This window comes from Phyllopteryx taeniolatus, chromosome 10 (genome assembly GCF_024500385.1).
Source record: "Phyllopteryx taeniolatus isolate TA_2022b chromosome 10, UOR_Ptae_1.2, whole genome shotgun sequence".
Classification (NCBI taxonomy): Eukaryota; Metazoa; Chordata; class Actinopteri; order Syngnathiformes; family Syngnathidae; genus Phyllopteryx; species Phyllopteryx taeniolatus.
The window spans coordinates 4836835-4863467 of NC_084511.1; the positions used below are offsets into that span (position 1 = coordinate 4836835).

At 47.2% G+C, this 26633-nt stretch overlaps 1 long non-coding RNA gene across 4 annotated transcripts in view; it reads left to right on the forward strand.

Annotated features, from left to right (window-relative positions):
- LOC133485119 (uncharacterized) overlaps positions 1-26029 on the forward strand; it is a 53825-nt gene extending 27796 nt beyond the window's left edge. The window contains exons 2-8 of one of the 4 annotated variants that reach the window (XR_009790614.1): positions 7542-7658; positions 20981-21100; positions 22318-22677; positions 22825-23290; positions 23381-24542; positions 24639-25403; positions 25491-26029. This is a non-coding gene — a long non-coding RNA (uncharacterized LOC133485119). Of the gene's footprint in view, positions 1-7541; positions 7659-20980; positions 21101-22317; positions 22678-22824; positions 23291-23380; positions 25404-25490 lie in introns of all 4 variants that reach the window. The other 3 variants (XR_009790615.1, XR_009790613.1, XR_009790612.1) reach the window with 3 other exon arrangements.
- Positions 26030-26633: the final 604 nt, after the last annotated feature.

A 26633-nucleotide genomic window follows, 5' to 3' on the forward strand; every position in this document is an offset into this window, starting at 1 on the left:
AATACCAGTGTCCATACTGACCACAATTGAAGCACGCTTGGTTCGTTGGAGGTCGGCGAGCGCTTCCCCTGCCTCCGTTGGTGTATCCCCTGTCACGACTCCCGCCTCGTCTCCTCGTTGACCCCTGCGCCATCCACATTTGCATTTCTGCTTCCATTTTTATGTTTTATTTATTTATTTTTTAATGGCCACTTTACGGGCCTGGGCCAATTGTAGCTTCAAAAGTTGTTCCTGCATGTCCTTTACCTCATCTGATGATTTGTGTTGTCTGTCGACAAAAAGTTTCAAATGGTGTGACATGACAATTAAAGTAGCTATCTCCCCCTTTCATGAGGTCAGGGTCTTTAAAAGTTCAGTCCTAACTTCAGCTGGCAATGAGTCAAGCAAAGCAATTCTATAAATAACATTTGCCTCCCTTAAACGGGAGGGATGTGACCTTGTCTTAACTGTCCAATTTTCAAAGTGAGAACTGGGATCCATGATAGGTTTGTAGTCCGGGTGCCTCGTCCCCGTCAGCTTGGAGAGCGGGAACATGTCACCGATGACCGCAAACATACGTCAGCACACGCCAGGCTCATGCTGTCCGTCAACTTTTTCAGCCCCTGGATCCAAATTACACCAACAGCCGCCAGTCCGGGCAGCCGTTTCTGTAAAAACTCAAATTTTTGTATATTTACCCACCTCTTTGAATGCGGGCTCGTGCGGAATTGATAGGAGTTTTATTTCCCCTCTACAATATGTCTGTCATTTGAGCAGCTCCCTTGACCGGCAAAGCCGGATATAGGGATGTCACTGGGGCCGTTTTCGGGAAGGTCCGCAAATTGTATTCAGTGGGGGAATTTGTCGCTCTTTTTTTCTTTTCGCTGAACAGCTGCCATGGCAGTGCACACTACACAAATCTCATTAATTTTTTCTCCTCAATTTTTCATTCTCTTCTATTTTCTTATTCAAATCTCTTTTCTCTTTCCACCCTGCAGCATCCAACTTTTCCTTCATCTTTTTTTCCTTTCAGAATAACCTCTCTGTTACGTGAAACAACTTACGTTCCTTTTTCTTTTCCACTTGGCCCACACACTTCTAAATCCTGCTTGTTTCTTTTTCTGACTTTCTATTTCAATCCACAAATCCTCCAATGACTTCTGGTAATCACTCCGACACATATAACATTCATTACCTCTACACTCGACTGTCCAATTCACAACCCCGAGTTTTGGTGGCACCCTCATCTTATTCTAAATCGGTTTTTGGGGGTCCCAAAATCCCCAAGGTCTATCCAAACGTTATAATTTGAAACCGCGTCCGATTTCAAGTCAGTCTACGACGGGACAAGTAGGTACCTTGTTACCCTACTCTCTCCCAGGATTTGCTATTATCCTGGTTTGTCAGGAACCTTGTTACCCTGACGTCAGGTCCTCTGTTACCCTGACTTCTGATTATGCAATTTTAACAACACAACATCTTATTAACTATTGACAACAAAACAACTGTACCACAAGTCTCCCAAATTTCGCAATTTCCAATGTGCAGAATTCGTGATATAATCAAACAGGCTTCTGCTCACCTTTTTTATTTTGGTGCACCGGGGAGATTTGCAGTCCAACTGAATTCCTGTCCGCTCCTCTGTCTTTTTATCTAATGCCCTTCCAGGATCACGTTGGGGTCACCATTTGAAGGAACCTGTGTTTAAAATCACCTATTACTTTCGAGGTTCCATGCGTGTTCGTTTTCGTGGAAGAATTACAATTATAACGCGTTACAAGTCAACCAATTTATTCCTGACAGAGGAGTCTATACATTTTGCAGAGCTCTGGGTTCGTAACTATCCCTATCTTATCCTTAGCAGATAGAGTAGTCGAACAAAAACTATCTGATTCTACCCCAGACTTATACAATGTTTCAAAAAGTGAAAGTATGGAATCGCTGTCATCTGATTGGTCCATGGTCTGATCTGACGTCATCGTTGCTCTGCAGAATGATGACCATTTGCCGCTTGATCCAGATGCCGTCTCCAGACGCCGTCCCATATTCCTGAATCTAATGTTTATAGTGGCTCCCCGCAGTCCTTTTCTTCCTTGACATGTGTTCTTTATTGTCTCCAGATACACCCTGATGGGGGGGGGGGGGGGGGGGGGGGGGGGGCTTTCCTGCAATAAACTCCTACCCCCTTATCTGATTATACTGCAATACACATCCTTGCTTACCTTCCAAACCAGTTAAACCCTGAAACTCTATATTATATTATATTACATATATAATTACATATTAGAATATAAAGTATTCTATATTACCTTCAATAGTCTAGTTTCAAAAGGTGGGTGGAGTGGTCCGGGGCTATTTAGGTCAAGGAGGACCTCCTCCACTGTCTGTATGTGGTAAGGTTCGGGTTCAGCCGTTCTTTTCCTACGGAAGACCTTGGCCAAGCATTGGAGTGCTGTTCTAAGCAGTTCCGCGGCTTCTGGGTCTTTTGGTAGGCCAGGTAGGCTATGCTGAGAATCATGCAGTGACCGAAGATGGTTAGGGCCACTACGTTAAGGTATGTAGCAGAGAAGGAATGCACAAACAGGGGTTTTGGTGTCTTAGCGTGGTTGATGTCAATTGCCTGAGTTCCTTAAAATTTAGTTTGTTCAAGAATTTCAGGGTCAAATTTGAATTTGTGTTGTTTGAACAATTTAGAAATCACAATTTGGCTATTGTAAATGCCAGGCGTCCGGTGGTGCCGGGTGACATCCTCAGTATGCAAAGTGGCATCTTTGAGGGTGTCGCTGATTGAGCGAGTTACACGGAAGGCTTTTCCTCGGAATTTAGAATTGACATGGTGAGCTGTGGAGTTTGTAAGTAAAAATCCAAGATGGGCCGGATTAGTGGGGCCTGTCAGGGCCGTAAATAATTTTAATGAAGCTGATGGGTCCCAAATGTGGGAGAATTCTATCCATTGCTCAGTTGTCGATGGAGGGAGCAATTTTACCTAGCCTGTCGTTCATCAGCCTGTTAGCAATTTCAAAGGGAGACAGGAATTGGTTACTTCGTCACCCATGCGTTGTTGTGTGGTGGGGATTTCGGACTGGAATTCCTTAGGTTGTGTATCAATGGTGCTAAGGCTACAAGCATCACCGGTGGGGGCGCTGCAGATACATGTTATTTCGGTCTTTATGCTTTTAGTTTGCGGCAGAGCGGCGCGTTTGGTTTCACCGGTGTCTTGGTTGGGCATCTGCGTTGGCAGACTTGGTGTAGTCCTTGGCGTAGCAAGGATGCTTTCACTGAGGTTAGAACTGCATGACCGGTCCGGTCTCAGTGTGTTGACCATCCTCCGTTTCATGTGGATGTCGCTTTGTGTGTGGTTGTGAATTAACAGCACGGTGGTCGGGAAGCGTCTAGGAGGGGTTTGGCATGCAGTGACAAACCCAGGTCGTTAAACTCCGGCCAAGCCTGAAAGAACGCATCGGATCGGTTCGGGAAGTTAACAGTCGACAGTTTTACTATAACTTCGTCTTCGCTCAAAACTTCGCAAGTGTCTGGGTTGGTTTGTCCCGACTTAAGGTTTAATGGTTGAAAAACATGGTTCGCGGAATCAGTATTAGTGCGCGACCACAAAACATTGTTAATGGTGTCAGCTTGAACGGCCAGTCGGACAAGTACATCCACGCCTAAGTAAGTTTTATGCGGCAAATTGGGGACTCCTATGAAGAAGTGAGTCAACAAGCGATGGTTCCATTGTAGGTTCAGGGCGCACACAACCACTGCAGTGACAGTAGACAGCGGCACAGTATTAACGGTAAGGCGAAATGTTTTCAGGGTTAATTGAAGGTCAGAATGCGTAACTTGTAGGATGTCAAACAGTGTCTGAGAAATTGCCGATTTGTCTGCCCACAAGGCCATGATGATGTCGTTTGTCTGGCAGTCATGCAAATTAATCCCACCAGCAACATTGGGGCAGTAGTGCTCTTCATGTGGTGGTTGGACAAGATGGCAGAGTAATGTATCGAGTTCTCTAAGTCGGTTCAGTGGTGGCGAGGTGGCTACAGGGGAGTCGGCAGTATCAACAATGGGCGTGTCGTCACTTGAAGGAGTACAGCTTGACAGGTCGCCATCCTCCAAGTGGTCCAACATCAGGCACCGGTCTGAGGACAGTTCTCGAGTTGGTGGCGGTAAAGCCTGTTCCACCTGAGCCCACAGCTGAAGATTTTTGTAATCTATTGGTGGCTCGAAGCGGCAGAGCAGGTCTTGGCCGATGAGCAGGGGAACAAATTCAATTAGAGACACGTAGAACGGATGGACTAAAGTCAAGGAGCCAATTGTCCAGTGGAGCATAGTTAAGGTGTTTAACTCGGTGTTAGTCAAAATGCGCGGATAGTTATTGCGCAGCGTTGCAGTTGGAGGTCACGGCCACTGGCTTGTAGCAATGTCAGAAGTTGATTGAACATGGCGTGGGACATAACAGTGATGTCTGCCATGGGGTCAATCAGAGCTTCGCGGACAATTTCATGCTCAAGTGTAACAGTTAAATAGAACCTCCGAGAAGTACCTTGTAGCGGACACGCCATAAAGAGATGCCACCCAGCACCACCAGTCATAAATATCAAAAGCAAGACACACACATTTGCTTTGCCATGCTGACGCTAAGTGAATTACGGGCACCCGGAGCTTCAAAGCATGTCTAACGTCGCATCTGTTGTTAACTGAACCAGATGAAAAGTTTCACTCTACACCACACAAATGCCACATGGGAAATAGTAGTTTTATCAACAAACACACATTTGAAACATTCGTTACAGGTATTAAAGAGGATGAGCGTGGAACAATGCAAGGTGAGGAAATGGTAACGTTATCTTAAATCCAATAATTAATATTTTATTCTACTGGTTTTAAACCACGAAATAATCCTAAAATGGAAAAATAACTCTAAAAGGCGGTCCAGCCCCCCTTTTGGTCACGAGGGTGGTAGGAAGGGAGGAGGGTTAAACGACCCCCTTTTGTCTTGCTCCGGCCATAAAAAGGGCCGGCGCTGTGGACTGGGGTCAGCTTTGTCTCACCCGACCAACTTGCCGACAACCGGGCCAGGCAGGACGCCACCTCACCACGAGGTTACGAGGACACATTGGACCATCCCCAGCTGCAGAGCATCCTGCAAGCGCTCCGAGCTACCCTGTTTGGGGGCCTGAGCTCACTTCGAGGGAAGGAAAGCGGACACAAAGCGCCCGCTCCGAATGTCTTGGGTGTAGAGACACCCGTGATATGTCCTGCCTGGGAACCTTTTGGTCTCCTTTTTTTCTTCCTTTTTTTTCTTCCTCCTTTCCGTCAGATCCACCTGTTCCCGGTGCGGACCGGGCCGGCCAAACACTCGGGAGCTTGACCCGCCTGCCTCAAACGTGTTCAAGACACGTAAATCCAACATTGCGGTCAGAGTACAGATTAGTGCATATTTGGGTTTAAATTAACGAGAACAGGAATCCGCAGCTATATGCATGCCCTACACGCTCATTCTGCTGATCTCACATCACAAGTCAGTTTCCCTTTCCAAAGTTCATCTGTACTTTATTTGTTTTGTGTTCTTACCCTGTAGATTCCCCCATGTTAGATCATTACAATTTCCATAAAATTCACCACCTGCATTGTGTGTGTGTGTGTGTGTGTGTGTGTGTTTGTGTCCGGAACAAAAACCTCTGAAACGTCTAGAACTCATCAAAGTTTTCTAAAGTGTAGCCACCTTCAGATTACGAGACTGATAAAAAGGTTTCTCGTCACTTCTCCGAAATTTAACCACATAAAAAGCGATGTGGTGCTCCTCTTATATATAAAATAGCTTGACTTATAACGCTGTCATTTAAAATAACGATAAACCGGAAGTGACGCAGGCGTCGCTTCCAGCTCATTCTTTCCTCCTAAATTAATTAAATTTTTTATTGAACCCATATACGCCTTTAGCAGTTCGTTTGCCCAAAAGCTGACGGAACGGCAAAGCAAAGCAAATGTATTTATAGAGCGCATTTCATACACGAGGTAACTCAATGTGCTTTATATGATTAAAAGCATTTAAAAACAAAGAAAAAAACAGCTTACAAACATTTAAAACAGAGAAAAAAATTAAATAAAATAAAAATACAATTAAAACAGCGTACAGTGCAAGAAATATCATTTAATCAGAATCAGAATCAGAATCATCTTTATTTGCCAAGTATGTCCAAAACACACAAGGAATTTGTCTCCGGTAGTTGGAGCCGCTCTAGTACAACAGACAGTCAATTTACAGAACACTTTGGAGACATAAAGACATTGACAAAAAACAACAACAAACAACAATTGTCCAAAAAGATGCAGAGTCCTCAGTTCGAATGGCTAATATCGCAATAGTCCGGTGCAATGACCATTGTGCAAAGGGCACTGAGACTTCAAGGAGTGTATGCGGTTAAAAGTGGAAATGCTCTAGAAAGCATGGGAAAGAAGAAGAGGTTTTTAACCTGGACTTAAAAACATGCACACTTGGGGCTGACGTCACTTCTGTTGGCAACTTATTCCATTTGTGTGCAGCATATTAGCTAAATGCTGCTTCACCATGTTTGCTTTGGACTCTGTGCTCCACTATTTTACCTGAGTCTGTCGATCTCAGAGCCCTACTGGGTTTATATTCAATTAGCATTTCATTCATGTATTCAGGACCTAAACCGTTTAGTGATTTATAGACCAGTAGCAGAACTTTAAAATCAATTCTAAAGCTGACTGGAAGCCAGTGTAAAGACTTTAGAATTGGAGTATGCCCTGACCTCTTTGTTTTGGTCAGAACCCGAGCTGCAGCATTCTGAATGAGCTGCAGCTGTTTAAGCTCTTTTTAGGGAGTCCAGTCAGAAGACCATTACAATAGTCAAGTCTACTTGAGATAAAAGCATGGATGAGCTTCTCCTGGTCTGCTTAACACATGCAGCAAGCCTTCACTCTGGATATGTTCTTCAGATGGTAGAAGGCAGTTTTAGTAATTGATATGATATGACTGTTGAAAGTCAGGTCGTAATCTATCAGACCACCAAGGTTTCGGACTTTTAAAGAGAGTGACTCCAGGTCACTAACAGCAATCCTCTTTTCTTTATTTCATCACCCCTGTTTCCTCCACCAATATTTCCATTACAATCTGCACCAAACACGACTCTATCTCTTTATGGGATGCTCAGAACTACTTCGTCTCGCTCCTTCCAGAATTTCACATCCTACCTCTGGTGCATAGCCGCTAATCACATTATACATAACACCCTCAATTTCAAGTTTCAGCCTCATCACTCGATCTAATACTCTTTTCACCTCCAAGATATTCTTAACTAGCTCTTATTTTAAAATAACCCCTACTCCATTTCTCTTCCCATCTACACCATGGTAAAATAATTTAAACCCTGCCCCTAAACTTCTAGCCTTACTGCCTTTCCACCTGGTCTTCTGGACACAAAATATATCAACCTTTCTCCTTATCATCATTTCAGCTAACTCCCCAGATTTTCCTGTCATCGTCCCCACATTCAGTTCTAGGCTCTGTGCTTTCTTCTTCTCTTTCTGCCCAGGAACCCGCTTTTCACCTCTCCTTCGTCTTCGACCCACAGTAGCTGAATTTCCACTGGCGCCCTGCAAGTTAACGGTGACGGGGGCGGACGTTGTTAACCCGGGCCACGACCAATCCGGTATAGAATTCTTTAGATGAATGCTCATATTTGTTTGGCAACGTTTTAAGCTGGATGTCCTTCCTGACGTAACCCTCTGCATTTATTCAGGCTTGGGACCGGCCTACAGTTTGCACTGGCTTGTGCCCCCGATATGGCTAACCTTAGCTCAATAATAGTGTTTAAAGTTAGGAGGATTTAGGCCTCCCTCCGGTTTACCTTTCTGGAGAGTAGATAAACTAATTCCATTTTTCTTCTTTTTTGAATACAAATTTATTCTGGCAGAATGTAATGTTTGAAACCATTTAAATGTAATGAAACCATTTAAATGTGGGCAAATTGTTGAAGCTTTGTAGGTGGAATTCTTTCCCATTCTTGCTTGATGTACAGCTTCAGCTGTTCAACAGTCCGGGGTCTCCATTGTTGTATTTCATGCTTCATAATGTGCCACACATTTTCAAAGGGAGACAGGTTTGGACTGCAGGCAGGCCAGTCTAGTACCCGCACTCTTTTACTACGAAGTCACGCTGTGAAAAAGATGTTGCATGGATGGCAGCATATGTTTCTCCAAAACCTGTATGTACCTTTCAGCATTAATGGTGCCTTCACAGATGTGTAAATTACCCCTGCCATTGGCACTAACACAGCCCCATACCATCATCATCATCATTTGCGCCTCGGGGTCTTCTGGAGGAAATTAGATTGTTGCGCATGCTTCATGATTGAATGTCCAACATAGTTTGTTTCATGATTTTATATTCCAGAGTTTGTAATTCCGCTGATGTTGACATCATGTTGGATCGAAGCGCAGTATTATCTATCTTAGCTCCTTGACCTGCTGCTACGTGAACTCCAAGCTCTTTCTGAGTTCGGTGATCTCTATGCAAAGTCAAGTGTAATTGACAATTTTTTGTTGATTGAGAGGAGCACACTTGTCTTGGTCTCTGTCGAATTGAGTAAATCCTCAGACGAAGTGGAAGAATCCGCCTTTTTTCTCCTCAGCAGCAGCTCAACGCAGTCACAAGCGGGATCCTCGATGACAGACGAGTTGGCATTGATGTAGCAGCGTGAATCTCAAGTGGCTCTCTGCGAGTTACCGCTGCTAGAGAACCTGGTGAAGGAAAAGAGAAAAGAATGAAGCGACAATCCGCCGCTGAAAAAGGAAAGACTTATGAAAGAAGAAATTTTGTCATGTAATAGCTGCTTTTCCAAGTCTATGCAAGGGGCACAGCCATGTTTTTCGTCTTTGGAAATCATGCAATCTCTCACGTTGTCACAGCATGCTCACCGCCTCCCCCAATATATATGTAAATATACTTCCAAAGCTGCTATTGACCTGGAAATTTCACCAGATGTTGGGACAACCCAAGTAATCCATACATACAAAGAAAGTAGAACAAATAACCTCAGAAATTAAGTGTAAAAATGTGAAATGACGCAGGGAAAAAGTATTGAACACATAAAGAAAGGGAGGTGCAAAAAGGCATGGAAAGCCAAGACAACACCTAAAATCTATCAATATTCAAACAGCAATCCAGCCCCTTGTCAATGCAAATGATTATCAGCTGGTTCAGTCCTAATTGATGGCCTACAAAAAGGTCTAATTGCCAAGGTGTGAGTCAAGACACGTATCATGATGGGTAAGAGCAGAGAGCTGTCTCAAGACCATCGCAAAGTAATTGGTGCAAAACATAACGATGGCATTGGTTACAGGTGCAGATCTAAACTTCTGAACATTCCAGTGAGCACGGTTGGGGCCATAATACATAAATAGAAAGCCAATCATACCATCATAAATTTGCCTCGATCAGGTGCTACTCGCAAGATTTCTGACAGAGGAGTGCAAAGAATAATCAGAACAGTTGTCTGAGAGCCAAGAACCACATGTGGAGAGCTTCAAAAAGCCCTGGAATTAGCAAGTACTATTGTCACAAAACAGTGAGTAATGTACACAATTACTCCGCCCCCATGGTTTGTATGCACGCTCACCACGCAAGACCCCATTGCTGAAAAAATAAAGAATGTCAAAGCGCGTTTAAAGTTTGCTGAACAACATTTGGACAAGCTAGTTAAATACTGGGAGAATATAGTCTGGTCACTCAAGGTCCATAAAAGAAGCCGACAGAACCTTCAACATTTGAAGACTGCTTGTGTGGAGGAATGGGCCAAAAACACACCAGAACAATGCATGCAATTACTTTCTTCATACAGGAGGCGTCTTGAAGCTGTCATTGCAAACAAAGGCTTTTGTACAAATTATTAAATAAATACCAGTTGGCGTGTTCAATACTTTTTCCCTGTGTCATTTCACATTATTACACAACTTAATTTATGATCTTATTTGTTCTACTTTCTTTGTATGTATGGATTACTTGGGTTCTTCCCAACATCTGCTGAAATTTGCAGGTCAATCGCACCTTCCATCCATCCATTTTCTGAGCCGCTTCTCCTCACTTGGGTCGCGGGCGTGCTGGAGCCTGGGAGGAAACCGGAGTGCCCGGAGAAAACCCACTCTAACCAGTCGCCCACAGTGCCGCCTAATTTAATAATATTCATACATTTTTTTTAAATAAACAGCAGTGGGTTTATAACATATTATCAAATGGATGAAATATAGTCACATGACATTTATGCTAAAATAATGTTAATACTAAGCAAATTACAGATCAGTGTCCAGGATGCTTAATAAGGCGGCACGGTGGGCGACTGGTTAGAGCGTCAGCCTCACAGTTCTGAGGACCCGGGTTCAATCCCGGCCCCGCCTGTGTGGAGTTTGCATGTTCTCCCCGTGCCTGCGTGGGTTTTCTCCGGGCACTCCAGTTTCCTCCCACATCCCAAAAACATGCATTAATTGGAGACTCTAAATTGCCTGTAGGCATGACTGTGAGTGCGAATGGTTGTTTGTTTCTCTGTGCCCTGCGATTGGCTGGCAACCAGTTCAGGGTGTACCCCGCCTCCTGCCCGATGACAGCTGGGATCAGAATCAGAATCAGAATCAGAATCATCTTTATTTGCCAAGTATGTCCAAAACACACAAGGAATTTGTCTCCGGTAGTTGGAGCCGCTCTAGTACAACAGACAGTCAATTTACAGAACACTTTGGAGACATAAAGACATTGACAAAAAACAACAATTGTGCAAAAAGATGCAGAGTCCTCAGTTCGAATGGCTAATATCGCAATAGTCCGGTGCAATGACCATTGTGCAAAGGGCACTGAGACTTCAAGGAGTGTATGCGGTTTAAAGTGACGAGTACTGCGATAATCTGGGACAATGGTTGTGCAAATGTTACAGATACTCCTCAATCAGTGTGCAAATGGAGCAGATGCTACTCTGGCATGAGTGGCCACTATATGCAAATAGTGCAGCACGGCGAGACAACTACAGTGAGTGCACGAGTAATACATAATACAGAAATGTGACAACGAACTCAAGTAAAAAAATTGCCAGCTTGTTGTAATGGAATTGTAAGTTAGCTGTTCAAGAAGTTGATTGCAAGAGGGAAGAAGCTGTTGGAATGTCTACTAGTTCTAGTTTGCATTGATCGGTAGCGCCTACCTGAGGGAAGGAGCTGGAAGAGCTGGTGACCAGGGTGGGGAGGGTCCGAGAGGATTTTGCACGCCCTTGTCTTAGTTCTGGCAGCGTGCAAGTCCTCAAGGGTGGGTAGGGGGGTACCGACAATCCTTTCAGCAGTTTTGATTGTCCGTTGCAGTCGGAGTTTGTCCTTTTTTGTAGCAGCACCAAACCAGACTGTGATGGAAGAACACAGGACTGATTTGATGACCGCTGTGTAGAACTGTCTCAGCAGCTCCAGTGCCAGGCCATGCTTTCTCAGAAGCCGCAGGAAGTACATCCTCTGCTGGGCCTTTTTGAGGACAGAGTTGATGTTGGTCGCCCACTTCAGGTCCTGGGAGATTGTAATTCCCAGGAACTTGAAGGTCTCGACGGTTGACACAAGGCAGCTGGACAGCGTGAGGGGCAGCTGTGGCGAAGGATGCCTCCTGAAGTCCACGATCATCTCTACAGTCTTGAGCGTGTTCAGCTCCAGGTTGTCTCGGCCGCAGCACAGCTCCAGCCGCTCCGCTTCCTGTCGATATGCAGACTCGTCACCGTCCTTGATGAGGCCGATGACAGTGGTGTCATCTGCAAACTTCAGGAGTTTGACAGTCGGGTTCGCTGAGGTGCAGTCGTTCGTGTAGAGAGAGAAGAGCAGCGGAGAGAGGACACAACCTTGGGGCGCCCCAGTGCTGATGCTGCATGTGGATGAGGTGGCCTCCCCCAGCCTGACCTGCTGTGTCCTGCCCGTCAGAAAGCTGTAAATCCACTGGCAGATGGCAGGTGAGACGCTGAGCTGGAGAAGCTTGGATGAAAGGAGTTCAGGGATGATGGTGTTGAACGCTGAGCTGAAGTCCACGAACAGGATCCTCGCGTAGGTCCCTGCACTGTCGAGGTGTTCTAGGATGAAGTGCAGTCCCATGTTGACTGCATCATCCGCAGATCTGTTCGCTTGGTAGGCAAACTGCAGGGGGTCCAGCAGGGGACCTGTGACACTCTTGAGGTGGTCCAGCACAAGACGTTCAAAGGACTTCATGACCACAGATGTCAAAGCGACAGGCCTGTAGTCATTCAGACCCGAGATGGTGGAGCGTTTGAAGCAGGATGGAACTTCGCACATTTCCAGTGATCTGTTGAAGATCTGAGTGAAGACTGGCGCGAGCTGGTCCGCGCAGACTTTGAGGCAGGATGGAGACACGTGGTCCGGGCCTGCCGCTTTGTTAATCTTTTGTTGTTTGAAGATGCGTCTCACATCCTGTTCATGGATGGTTAACGCAGAGGTCAGAGGTGTGATTGTGGTCGCGGGTGCGGCCGGGTTGGTGTGTGGTGTGAAACTGTCCTTTTCAAATCTGCAGTAGAAGGTATTCAAGTCGTTGGCTAGTGTGCTATTGTTCTCAGCTTGGGGGGATCGTCGCTTGTAATTAGTCAGCGACTGGAATGCATGCCAGACTGATTTAGAGTCGTTTGCGCTAAACTGTTTTTCCAACTTTGCTGTATAGATCCTCTTTGCAATGTTAATTTCTTTGGTCAGCTGGTTTCTAGCTCGATTATACAGGGCCCTGTCCCCGCTCTGATATGCGTCCTCCTTAGCTTGGCGAAGCTGCTTAAGTTTAGCAGTGAACCACGGCTTATTGTTGTTGAATGTGCGAAATGATTTTGTTGGAACACAGACCTCTTCACAGAAACTGATATAGGATGTGACAGTGTCCGTATATTCATCCAGGCTGCCAGCTGAATTTTCAAAGACACTCCAGTCTGTGCAGTCTAAGCAGCTTTGAAGTTCCATCTTGGCTTCATTTGTCCACTTTTTGACTGTTTTCACTGTAGGCTTCGCACATTTAAGTTCTTGCCTGTACGTCGGTATTAAGTGAATTAAGCAGTGATCAGACGAGCCCAAGGCTGCACGAGGTATAGCACGGTATGCGTTTTTTACCGTGGTGTAGCAGTGGTCTAAAGTATTATTTTCCCTGGTAGGACAGTCGATGTGCTGCTTGTATTTAGGGAGTTCGTGGTTGAGTTTAGCTTTGTTAAAGTCCCCGAGAATAATGAGGGGTGAGTCGGGGTGTTTTTATTCAATTTCGTTGACTTGATCGGCGAGCGTTAGCAATGCGGCGTTCGTGTTAGCTTGAGGCGGAATATAGACGCCAGCGAGAATGAATGATGCGAACTCACGTGGGGAGTAGAATGGTTTACAGTTTACGAATAGCGACTCCAAATGCGGGCTGCAGTGTGTGCTGAGCACCGTGACGTCCGTACACCATTTTTCGTTGATATAGAGGCATATCCCGCCGCCCTTTGTTTTCCCCGATGATTCCATGTCGCGGTCCGCTCGATGAATATGGAAACCGGGAAGCATAACAGCGCCATCGGGTACGGCGTTGCAAAGCCAGGTCTCCGTGAAGCACATGGCCGCGGAACGTCCGAAGTCTTTACTGGTCTTTAACAGAAGATGAAGCTCGTCCATTTTGTTGGGTAGGGAGCGTACATTCGCGAGGTGGATCGACGGGAACGCCAATCTGTGTCCTCTCTTGCGGAGTTTCAGCTGAATGCCTGCTCGCTTCCCTCTGTGGCGACGCTTCCGTCTCCATGCGCCGAAAACCGCGGACGCCGCTCCGGTGAGTAACTCGGGGAAAAAACTGAGCGGATATTCGAAAGTTGGTGACAGAAAGTCCGGAGTAGACTCCTTGATGGTTAGCAGGTCTCCCCTTGTGTAAGTGAGTCGTGTAAGGTCTCCAAAGACGGACGAAAAACACAAAAAACACAAAAACAAAGACAATACTAGATAGCGCGTTACCGAGGCGACCACACTGGTAGGCGCCATCTTGATCATGGCTCCAGCACGCCCGCGACCCTATTGAGGAGAAGCGGCTCAGAAAATGGATGGATGGATGGATGCTTAATAATATTTTCATGGTGTATTTCTACATTTTATTTCCTGGGGAAGCAAATAGCACTAATTCGGTGAAATGGCATATAAACTTGAACATAGTATGGGGGCTTGCTCTGAGCACATGGTGGACAATGCATTTACATCGTTATTTATTACTTTAGCACACACACACACAATGCGGTGCGCATCAAAATTTTGGTCTGGTCCTCAATGGAGCACCAGAGGTTGTTGCTTGGTGCTCACTTTTTTCCCAGACCCAGCGACCTCTATCGCAGGATTTATTACTATTAATTATAGTACTACATTAATAGATGTAGCCGAAATCAATATCATGAAACGTGTTTCTTATATGTATTCACAATGTATAATTTAATACAGCCCAAACTTAATTCAATAGATTGTACAACATAAACATGATCTGGTAAAGGTTTATGGTCGGAGCATACTTGCACAACATGGAAAGTACAATAATTGTAACTTTCAAAAGCTTCTCTTAAAACTCAAATCGATTTACAAAAAAAGGATTTATCCATCCAGCCATCCATCTCTCTAGTCATCCATCCATCCAGCTATCTTCTTCTGCTTATCCGAGATCGGGTCGCTGGGGCAGCAGGGAAGCCCAGACTTCCCTCTTCCCAGCCACTTCATCCAGCTTTCCAAGGGGGAGTCCGAGGCGTTCCCAGAACAGCTGAGACACGTAGTCGCCAGCGTTTCCTAGGTCGTCCCTGGGGCCTCCTCCCAGTGGGACATGTCTGGAACTCCTCACCAGGGAGGCATCCAGCGGGCGTCCGAGCCAGATGCCACCTCATCTGGCTCCTCCCAATGCAGAGGAGACACTGAGCCCCACCGAATGATGGACCTTCTCACCCTATCGCTCACCCTGCAGAGGAAACTCATTTCGGCCGCTTGTATCCGCAATCTTGTTCACGACCCAAAGTTTGTGACCATAGGTGAGGGTGGGAATAGAAACCGATCGGTAAATCGAGAGGTTTACCTTCCGCCTCAGATCCTTCTTCACCACGACAGACCGATACAGAGTCCGCATAACTGCAGGCGCTGCACTGAGCCTCCTGTCGATCTCCCGTTCCATTCTTTCGTCACTCATGAACAAGACCCCAAGGTACTTGAACTCCTCCCCTTGGGGCAGGATCTTATTCCCGACCTGGAGAGGTAAGTCCACCCTTATCCGACTGTGTACAATGGTCGTAGATTTGGAGGGACTGATTCTCATCACACCCTCTCAACGCCACGGCTGCGCCTAGAATTTTTTTCCATTAAGGTAATGAACAGAATCGGTGACAAAGGGCAACCTTTGCAGAGTCCAAATCTCATTGGAAATGAATCAGACTTCCGGCTGGTAATGCACACCAAACTCTGAAACCGGTTGTACAGGAACCGAACAGCCAGTATCTGCCTTCAGGAGCTCTGGGGGGATATCAACCACCATGGGGTCCACCAAGGAACTTTTTAACCACCATGGTGACCTCAACCCCAGAGATACAAGAACCGGCCTCAGAGTCCGAGTCAGACTCTGCTTCCTCATGGGAAGTTGTGTCGGTGGAATTGAGGAGGTCTTCGAAGTATTGGGTCCACCAACTCACAATGTCCAGAGTTGAGGTCAGCAGCGCCCCATCCCCACCATACACAGTGTTGATGGTGCACTGCTTCCCACTCCTGAGACGCTGGTTGGTGGACCAGAATTTCCTCAAAGCCCTCCAGAAATCATTCTCCCTGTCCTCAACAAACTCTACCCACGACTGCGTTTTTTTCCCCAGCGACCACCAAATTTGCGTTGCGCTTGGCCAGCCGGTACCCCACGGCTGGAGTCCCATATGCCAAAAAGACCTGATAGGACTCCTTCTTCTTGACAGTATCCCTTACCCCTGGTGTCCACCAATAGGTTCGGGGATTGCCGCCACGACAGGCACTGACCACCTTAGGGCCACAGCTGTAGTCGGCCGCCCCAACAATGGAGGCATTGGAACATGGTCCACTCTGACTCAATGTCCCGTGCCTCCTCCGGGACGTGGGGAAAATTCTGTCTGAGGTGTGAGTTGAATCTCCTTCTGGCAGGGGACTCTGCCAGACATTCCCAGCAGACCCTCACAATACTTTTGGGTTTCCCAGGTCGGATCGGCATCTTCTCCCACCATTGGAGCATTCCTCCCAATCATGCCCTTCCAGGTCTCACTGTCGTTGCTCACGTGAGCACTGAATTCCCCCAGCCAAACGAGGGAGTCCCCAGTGAGAACGCTCTCCAGCACAATTTTTGGTGGATGCTACAAGACACACAAGGAATTTGTATCCGATAGTTATAGCCAGTAAGTCGGCAGTAAGTCAGACTCGTTCCGGGTGAGGGTTGGACTCCGCCAAGGCTGCCCTTTGTCACCGATTCTGTTCATAACTTTTATGGACAGAATTTCAAGGCGCAGCCGAGGTGTAGAGGGAGTCCGGTTTGGTGGCCTCAGTATTGCATCTCTGCTTTTAGCAGATGATGTGGTTCTGTTGGCTTCATCAAGCCGTGATCTCCAACTCTCACTGGAGCAGTTCGCAGCCGAGTGTGAACTCAGTCGGAAAAGGGTGGCGTGCCCTCTCCAGGTCGGGGATGAGATACTGCCCCAAGTGGAGGAGTTCAAGTATCTTGAGGTCTTGTTCATGAGTGAGGGAAGAATGGAACGGGAGATCGACAGGCGCATCGGTGTAGCATCTGCAGTGATGCAGACTTTGTATCGATCCATTGTGGTAAAGAAGGAGCTAAGCCAAAAGGCGAAGCTCTCCATTTACCGGTCGAACTACGTTCCTACCCTCACCTATGGTCACGAGCTGTGGGTCGTGAACAAGATTGCGGATACAAGCGGCCTACCCGGTGAGGTGTTCCGGGCACGTCCCACCGGGAGGAGACCCCGGGGACGACCCAGGACACGGTGGAGAAACTACGTCTTTCGGCTGACCTGGGAACGCCTCGCCATCCCCCCGGAATAGCTGGATGAAGTGGCTGGGGAGAGGGAAGTCTGGGCATCCCTGCTAAAGCTACTGCCCCCGCGACCCGACCTCGGCTAAACGGTAGAAAATGGATGGATGGATGGATAGTTATAGCCACTCTAGTACTGTATAAGAGCAAACAGCCTCTATGACGAAATATACATTAAGGACATAAAAAACACAAGTGTGGAGAGTAATTGAGCAATGAAAGTGTACCATTAGTGTGGTGATACTGATATCTTGCCAATTGTGCAAATGATGCAGTCCTCAAACAATTTTGAGCAGTTTAAAATGACTAAAAGTGCATTGATTTGGTACAGTGATGATTGTGCAGAGAATTCTCAAACACATGAGTGGCCAGTAGTAATCAATAACAGAATGCAAATAGTGCAGCGTGATATGTGCAAAATTGGCAGCATGTTGCAATGAAATTTAAGAAGTTAATGGCAATCGGAGGAAGAAGCTGTTGGAATGTCTGCTGTTAGTTTGCATTGTTCAATAGCGGCAACCCGAGTGAAGGAGCCGGAATAGGTGGTGACCAGGATGTGGAGGGTCCAAGAGGATTATGCGTAGGGTTGGGAACGATAAACCGATGAGCCCGGATATCCATTCGTAAAGGCGAGAGACACGACTGTATCGGTAGCAGACTAGACTATAGATACAAAATCCGCCAGCAATCCTGAGATACATTGGTTGGAAGGCTGTGGACCAAATATTGCGAGGCTAGGAATCGGTTGTCTGAGGCTTTATGGTTTTCATCTCGTAAAACAAGCGCGAGAGGTTTCTTGCTGTGCTCAGAATGTTATGTTTCAACCAAACACAGCAGTGGTGGATACTAGCGAAACTACTAGTTTATCGACATTTCTCCATTGCGTCACTATTTCAACATCAAATAGCATTTCAGTAGTTAAGCTACTTCTTTGGTCACAGCGATAGCAAAGTAGCGTTCCCCCAGTTGTAAACATTGAATGCAACGTCACGTTATGTACCTTATCTCAAGTCCGCCATCTGCACCGGGGCCAGCGGCGAAATGTGCACCGCAGATTGTAAACATGCAGACAATATGGCAAAGGTAGGTACATCTCGGCAATTTTCTTGGGCTCTAACTCAGCAAACTAATGCTTCTTTTTAAAAAAAGAAAAAGAAAAGAAAAGCAGTGCGCATGTGCAGTGACAGTCCTAGCTTGAATGGCATATATATATATAGCAGCCTATTGTGCAAGTTCTCCCACTTAAAAAGATGAGCTATGGCCTATAATTTTATACCTTACCTATGAGAGACAAAATCAGAAAAACAAAATCCAGAAAATCACATTGTCTGATTTTTAAAGAATTTATTAGCAAATTATGGTGGAAAATAAGTACTTGGTCGCCTACAAACAAGCAAGATTTCTGGCTCTCACTGACCTGTAACTTCTTTAAGAGTCTCCTCTGTCCTCCACTCATTACCTGTATTAATGGCACCTGTTTGAACTCATCAGTATAAAAGACACCTGTCCACAACCTCAAACAGTCACACTCCAAATTCCACTTTGGCCAAGACCAAAGAGCTGTCAAAGGACACCAGAAACAAAATTGTAGCCCTGCACCAGGCTGGGAACACATAATCTGCAATAGGTAAGCAGCTTGTTGTGACGAAATAAACTGTGGGAGCAATTATTAGAAAATGGAAGACATACAAGACCACTGATAATCTCCTTCGATCTTGGGCTCCACGCAAGATCTCACCACGTGGGGTCAAAATGATCACAAGAACGGTGAGCAAAAATCCCAGAACCACACGGTGGCGGGGGGGGACCTAGTGAATGACCTGCAGATAGGTGTGTGTGTGTGTGTCTGTGTACAGTACATAGGTTTAAATAATTGAACATTTAAAAAACAAGACTTTATATATACCTGTATATCCATCCATGTGTGTGTGTGTGTGTGTGTGTGTGTGTGCGCGCGCAGCCAAAACGACAACAACACTACAACTGCAATTTACTGCAAGGTGTTTTCTCAAGTTATAAGTGGGCTGAAATATCCATGTTTGGCCAGACAAATACTACAATACATGAAAGCTGTCTTTTTTGTTCGTCTAAATATAAACACGAGTAGCACACCGTTGCCTTCATGATAACGACGACCTTCCCAACACGGTGGCCACATAGGCACGACGATCAGCCAGGCTGGTTTATCTAATGGAAATACCTATGCCCAGGAAGCCCAATAGAAGATGTTATGTGAGGTCATGTGACTTTTTGTGTCGTTTGATTGGTGAACTAGACTAAAATGTCACTAGCACTTAAATTGGATTGGCGCAAACAGCGCCCAATGCGGAAGTCGAAGTCGTAGTCTAGCGCACGAAATAGTTGATAAAAAAGCAATAATTGAGAAATAAAAGTGAGACCGACATTTCGATCATTGTAACGGAGTAAAAGTACCATTACTTCTTAACAGCTGAAGCGGCGGAAGTTGTTTTTCTGGTCTCGTCAACTCCTCTGACTTACCCAAACCAGGTCACGAGCACACAGGCGGAATCTTAGGCCGATGCGCTCGCATATTAGTCCACCATGGATTAATAATAATAATAATAAATTACATCATTGTGTGAATGGTGGATGTGTTGAATGGATGTAGGTGGTGTCCTCCCCCCTCACCTGCTGTGACCTGCCCATCAGGAAGCTGTAAATCCACTGGCAGATGGCAGGCAAGGCGTTGAGCTGGAGAAGCTTGTAGGAGAGGAGTTCCGGGAAGGTGGTGTTGAATGCTGAGCTGAGCAGTCAGCTGCTCCACCTGTTGTGTGCGTTTTTGTAGTTTCCAACACTTGTACACACCGTCAACTCTATGCTGGTGTATAATCGCAAAACGCTCCTAGATCTGAGGATCAACACTGGAAATTTGCGTATATTGGACTATTACGAGGGGCGAGGAACGAATCCTCTTTTCCTATTGGATATTCTTTCATACCGCCGATGCACTCTTGCTCAACCGCCTCGGTGTAAAAGTCACTGACGCCGAGGAAAGCGTGGCTGGTGCCTTGTGAGGCTGAAGGCCGTGTTGGCACGTCCTGATCGAGGTGGTTTTGGAGCTGGTCCTTGCATGTGTGTCGCTCAACGTTCCCTGTTCCTCCCTGTCTGGTGACGTTGGCGGGGTCCGATGTGGCCTTCCAGCCCCTGCTCTCCATGTCTACGCTGGCACGGAGTGAATCTGCACCCTCTGTGTCAGGCTTCCTTCGCCGTGATCCTCCAGTTCCTGCTAGGTTTGGCCTGGTCAACGCCAGATCACTTGGAAATAAATAATTTATTCTTAAACATTTCTTCATATCTCGGGAGCTGGACTTCTGGACCTCTTTATCTCCTAGACCTGGCTGAGTGTTGGTGAGTCCTGTGACTTTACTGAACTTTTACCTGACGAGTGCCGCTATTTCAATTCTCCAGGGACATCCGGACTGTTTTTAAGAGTGATTTTAAATGCAAACATATCACTGTCACCCCCCGCCAGCTTTGAACTGAGTCTGTTTGAACTGGGACATTCACACATGGTGTTGTGTGCGGTGGTTTATCGGCCTCTAAATATAACAAAGACTTTAACTGACTTTTCTATGTTCTTGGTGGATATTATGCCGAAATATGACCGGGTTCTTATTGGTGGTGATTGTAATATTTACGTGTGTTGCCTCAAGAACCCATTAGTGAGTGACATTTTAAGCAACATCGACTGTTTTAATCTTGTCCAGTCTGTAAATGGGCCTCGACATGAACGTGGTCACACACTTGATCTTGTTTTATCCTTTGATTTGTCTGTTTCTAATCTGGAGATCTGTGATGCTTTTTTTCTCTGATCATATATGTCAGGGTTGCTGTTTCAGCACCCTGAGTACAGCCGTGTGTGTGTGTGTGTGTGTGTGTGTGTGTGTGTGTGTGTGTGTGGCACAGGACAGCATAGTCTGGCCTGTCATGGACCCAGCGGAGATGGATCCCCTTCGCCAAACAGTTACCGGACAGAGCATGCTTTTGGAGCAACACGACCAAGCCCTCACCCTGCTGATTCAAAAGGTACGTGACGTCTCACAAGCTCTCACATCCCTCCGAAATCAATTTGCCTCACTCCAACCTTGCGCACAGCCACCTGTTGCAGCATCCACCGCTCCCACTGCCCCCTCACCCACGTAATGCGTGAACCATACGTACCCGCACCAGCCCCTTACGACGGCATCCTAGGGTCTTGTCGCGCCTTTTTTGGTCCAGTGTTCACTTGTGTTTGAACAGCAACCGCAGTCGTACTCCACCGACAATGCTAAAATTGCCGACCTCATTGGCTGTCTCCGGGGTACAGCGCTCTCGTGGGCCATGGCGGAATGGGAGAAATGGTCAGCCCTCTGTGCGTCATACTCTTCTTTTTCCATGGAGATGAAGAAGATTTTTGACCTCCCGGTGTGCGGGAGGGAAGCCACTAAACGGCTGATGTCACTCCGACAGGGCTCTCGCAGTGTGGCTGAATTTGCTATCACTTTTCGGACTATCGCTCCCGAGATTAACTTTAATGATGAGGCGCTACAGGATGTTTTCCGGGGGACCGTAAATGAGTCTCTTAAAAACGAGTTGGCCTCCAGTGATGAGCCCAGCTCCCTAGATCAGCTGATTGATTTTTCTATCAGACTGGATTGTCGTCTCCATGAGCGGCAGAGGGAACACAACACGAGGTCACAGACTCCGCCTACCCCGCTTCCTTCTCCACAGCACTCCACTCTCAAATCCTCCTTTGAGCCAGTCTGCGGCTCAAAGGGGCCAGCCCCGCTTCCTGAGATCGGTGAACCCATGCAACTTGGCCGACAAAACTCTCAGATTGGTAGAAAACACGCAGGAGAACCTCTAATCTGTGCTTGTATTGTGGAGAGGCATGCCACTACATTGCAAACTGTCCCACACGTCCAGCAAACTGGTAGTAAAACCAATAAAGGAGGAGTTGGTGAGTCAGAATCCAAGTTCCTCCTCTTCTGTCCGTTTTCAGATCTCTGCTACCATCTGCTGGAATGTTCTGTCTCTGCCCGTTTTAGCCCTAGTAGACTCTGGAGCTGACGAGAATCTCATTGACCATCACCTAGTTAAACAGATGAAAATTCATCTACAGGCTCTCACCACTCCCAAGAATGCCACTGCCCTTGATGGGCGGCTGATCACCCATATCCAGCAAGAGACTTCTCCCGTTTCCCTCAAGCTATCAGGTAACCATTTTGAGACTTTAAGTTTTCATGTTTTCCTTTGTCTTCAAGTTCCAATCGTGCTTGGCTTGCCTTGGCTAAGGCTCCATAACCCCAGCATCGACTGGACCCTGCCCAAGATCACCTTATGGAGCAATTTCTGTCATGAGAACTGCTTGCGATCTGCTGCGGTGCCCCCGAGTGGCCGAAGTCAGAGTAAATCCCCTGACCTATCAGGTGTCCCCTCAATTTATCATGACCTAGCTCCAGTATCCAGCAAACACCATGCCACTTCTCTACCTCCACACAGGCCTTACGATCGCACTATTGAACTACAGCCCGGTGCACCGCTACCTAGCAGCCGCCTTTTTAACATCTCTCGTCCAGAGCGGGAGGCCATGGAGACCTAAATCAGCGAGTCATTGGCCGCAGGTATTATCTGGCCCTCCTCTTCACCGGTGGGGGGGAGGCAAGACAAGACCCTCCGTCCATGTGTGGACTATCGTGGCGTTAATAACATCACCATTAAGAATAGGTACCCTTGCCCCTGATTGACTCTGCCTTTTCCCCCCTTCACAGGGCAACAGTTTTCACCAAGTTGGATCTGCGCCAAGCCTACCACCTTGTCCGCATTCGAGAGGGAGACGAGTGGAAGACTGCATCTAACAACCATAGAGGGCACTAAGAGTACCTTGTAATGGCTTTCGGCCTGACCAATGCCGCTGCTGTCTTCCAGGCACTAGTCAATCAGAAAAACGTGTTTTTGTGTACCTGGATGACATCCTGGTTTTCTCCCGTTCAGTCGCAGATCACGAATGACATGTTCGACAAGTACTTCAGAGACTCCTTGAGAACAAGCTCTTTGTTAAAGCTGAAAAGTGTGAGTTCCGTGTTCCAAAGACCACCTTTTTGGGTTACGTCATTGCTGAGGGGCAGCTTCAAATGGACCCAGCCAAGGTAGCTGCAGTCACTGAGTGGCCAACGCCATCCACAAGAAAGGAGCTGCAGCGATTCCTTCGCTTCGCCAACTTCATTCAGAACGACAGTTGGGTGCTCACATCTACCCTAACGTCCTTCCAATGGTCTGAGAAGGCTGACATGGCCTTCTGTTAGCTAAAGAAACTTTTTTCCTCAGCTCCTATCCTCGTTCATCCAGATCCACAGAGGCAGTTCAAAGTTGAGGTTGATGCATCAGAGGCGGGGGTTGGTGCGGTGCTGTCTCAGCGATCCCAGACTGATGGTAAGGTCCACCCTTGCGCCTTCTTTTCTCGCAAGTTGTCTCAGGCGGAGAAAAATTATGGGATCGGAGATCAGGAGCTCTTGGCGGTGAAGATGGCGTTGGAGAAATGGCGGCATTTCCTGGAAGGTGCCGAACACCCATTCATCGTGTGGAACGACCACAGGAGTTTGCAATACATCTGCTCTGCTAAGAGGCTGGGCTCCCATCAAGCCAAGTGGGCATTGTTTTTTGACCAGTTCACCTTTACCTTGTCGTACCACCCAGGGGCCCAGACCACCAAGGTGGATGCCCTGTCCCACTAGTTTGCCTCGGAGAGTGTCAAGAATGATCCAGATCCCATCTTGTCTCCCCGTTGCTTTCTGGGCTCAATCACATTAGAAATAGAAACGCTGGTAAAGGAGGCCCAGGAAGAACAAGCTGATCCTGGTGGGGGTCCTCGGAACTCCCTGTTTGTCCCTGATTCGGTCCGCCCCCAGGTGCTACAGTGGGCCCATTCATCGCGACTTACCTCTCACCCTGGAATCCGCAGAACATTGGCCTTCCTCCGTCAACGCTTCTGGTGGTCCACCATGGAAGATGACACCAGGTCCTTTGTCTCTGCATGCACAGTATGTCCTCAAAATAAGACATCCTCTACACCAAGTTCTGGTTTACTGCGTCCGCTTCCCATTCCCAGACGCCCTTGGTCGCACATCCCCCTGGACTTCGTTTCTGGCTTCCCCCTTCAAATGGGAACACAGTCATTCCCACTGTGGTGGACAGGTGTTCCAAAGCAGCACACTTCCTGGCACTTTCCAAGCTTCCATCTGCTAAGGAGACTGCAGACCTGCTGGTCCAGCATGGCATCCCATCTCATATAGTCTCTGACAGAGGTCCCCAATTCACCTCGCAGGTTTGGAGAGCGTTTTCCACAGCGCTTGGTATAGGTGTTGGTCTTTTCTCTGGCTATCATCCTCAGACTAACTGGCAATGTGAGCGCACCAATCAACAGCTGGAGACGGTGCCCCGTTGCATATACCAGTCTCGTCCCACTTCATGGAGCACCCACCTTGCCTGGGTTGAGTATGCCCATAATTCGCTACCCAGCACCTCCTTGGCCATGTCCCCTTTTCAATGCTCCTAAGGCTACCAACCGCCACTGTTCCCATCGCAGGAGCAGGAGCTTGCAGTCCCTTCAGTGCAGGCCCACATACGCCGGTGCTCCAAGGTCTGGAAGAAGGCCCGCGCTGCACTTCTCCGGTCCTCTGCGATGTCTCAGGTACAAGCCAACCGTCGCCGCATTCCTGCGCCTGCTTACACGGACGGTTGGTCAGAAAGTGTGGCTCAGCACGAAGCATCTATCACTCAAGGTTGAATCCAAAAACTGTCCCCCCGTTTCATTGGCCCCTATGGGATTGTGGCTGTAGTAAATCCATGTGCGGTACGCCTTAAGCTCCCTGCCTCTCTCCGCATTCACCCCACCTTCCATGTTTCCCTAATAAAACCGGTTTCTTCTCGACCTCTATCCCCCCCACCCCCTCCTCCTCCCTTGGTGATCGGTGGTCATCCCGCTTGGGCCGAGGACAGGCTCCTGGATGTGCGTCGCCGGGGTCGGAGCTGTGGTCCGGATGAGTGGAGCTGGGTCCTTGCGCGGTTGATCCTGTGCAAGTCGTTGATCCGCGACTTCCATCGTGCCCACCCCGGTTGCTTGGCTTGTGTGCCGGGTGGCGCCCGTGGGAGGGGGTACTGTCAGGGCTGCTGTTTCAGCACCCTGAGCACAGCCCGTGTGTGTGTGTGCGTGTGTGTGTGTCATGAGTGCTGTGCAGGGTTGACGTGTTGGAGTCTAGCAGCTGCACCTTGTCATCCTAATTACACCTGACTGATCTTAAGACGCTGTGGGACTCCAACTCGTCGCCGGACTATCAACGCTCTATGTCGAGTTTGTAGCTTAGCCACCTTGTCTATCTTTTTGCTTCCTGAAGACCTCGTGAGTTACCTCTAACTCATTCTTCTTTTTTGTCCCTAGTCTGCCATCTGCCCTTGCTCCCTGCAAACAAGTGCTCACCTCTTGCGCCCCACCGACAACACAGACTCCTACCCTGCCAGACCGGTCCTCGTTGGAACCCTGCCAATCCCGGATTTAGTTCACGGAGTTCCTTTGTTCGGTTCCAAGCTGCAATGAACCGTGATTCACAAACTCACCTCCCTGTCCTCTCTGCATCTGGGTCCAACTTGCAACCTGAATCCTGACAATACTGTAGTTTGAAGCTGCTGTTTGCTATCAACCAGTCAAACCTCGTGCTACGGCTCTTCCACTGCTGCTTACTTCATGTATGAAGTCATACCTGTCAATGTGTGTAATGATACTGAGGCTCTGAACTCTTGGTTCCTCGACACCTGTCACACTGCTATGGATAATGCGGCTCCATTAAAAAGTAGAAGGCAAAAAACTAAAACTGAAACAGATGCTGAGCCCTGGCTGAATGAAACAACCCATACTTCCAGACATGCTTGTCAAAGAGATGAAAGTGGAAAAAGGACAGATTACAAGTGTCTTTCCAAATGTTGAGAGACTCCTGGCGTCATTTCCAATCCACTGTGAAAGAGGATAAGAAAAAATATTGTTCTGATATTGTTCTGTTAAACTCCCACAAGCCTTGTGTTCTGTTTAAGGTTATCAACTCTTCCTTGTATGCACCACATACTTTTGGAATTGAAGGTTCCCCGGCTGTGTGTGAAAACTTTCTTTCCTTTTTCTGTGGCGCTTCTGCCAGAGCACTTATTTCACTCCCGAGCTTTGATCCCTCAGTGTTTGTCCCCTGCTCTGCTAATTTAGACCAATTTGAGCCTGTGACCCTGCACTTGGTGCCGGAAATTGTTGGTCATTTGAAGCCCTCAGGTTCACCAAGTGATATTGTCCCACCCTGACTTTTTAAGGAGGTTTTCCCGTCTATTGGGCCATCATTAATTGCATTTATTACTAGTAGTCTGTCTGCGGGTGTGGTTTCCATTAATTTTAAACATGCCGTTTTGCAACCTGTGTTAAAAAAAAAAAATTTAAAAATAAAAACCTGGGCTGGATCCCACTGTTTTGGCAAATTTTAGGCCTATCTCCAAATTACCTTTACTTTCTAACATCTTGGAAAAGATTGTCTATTCCCAATTTATG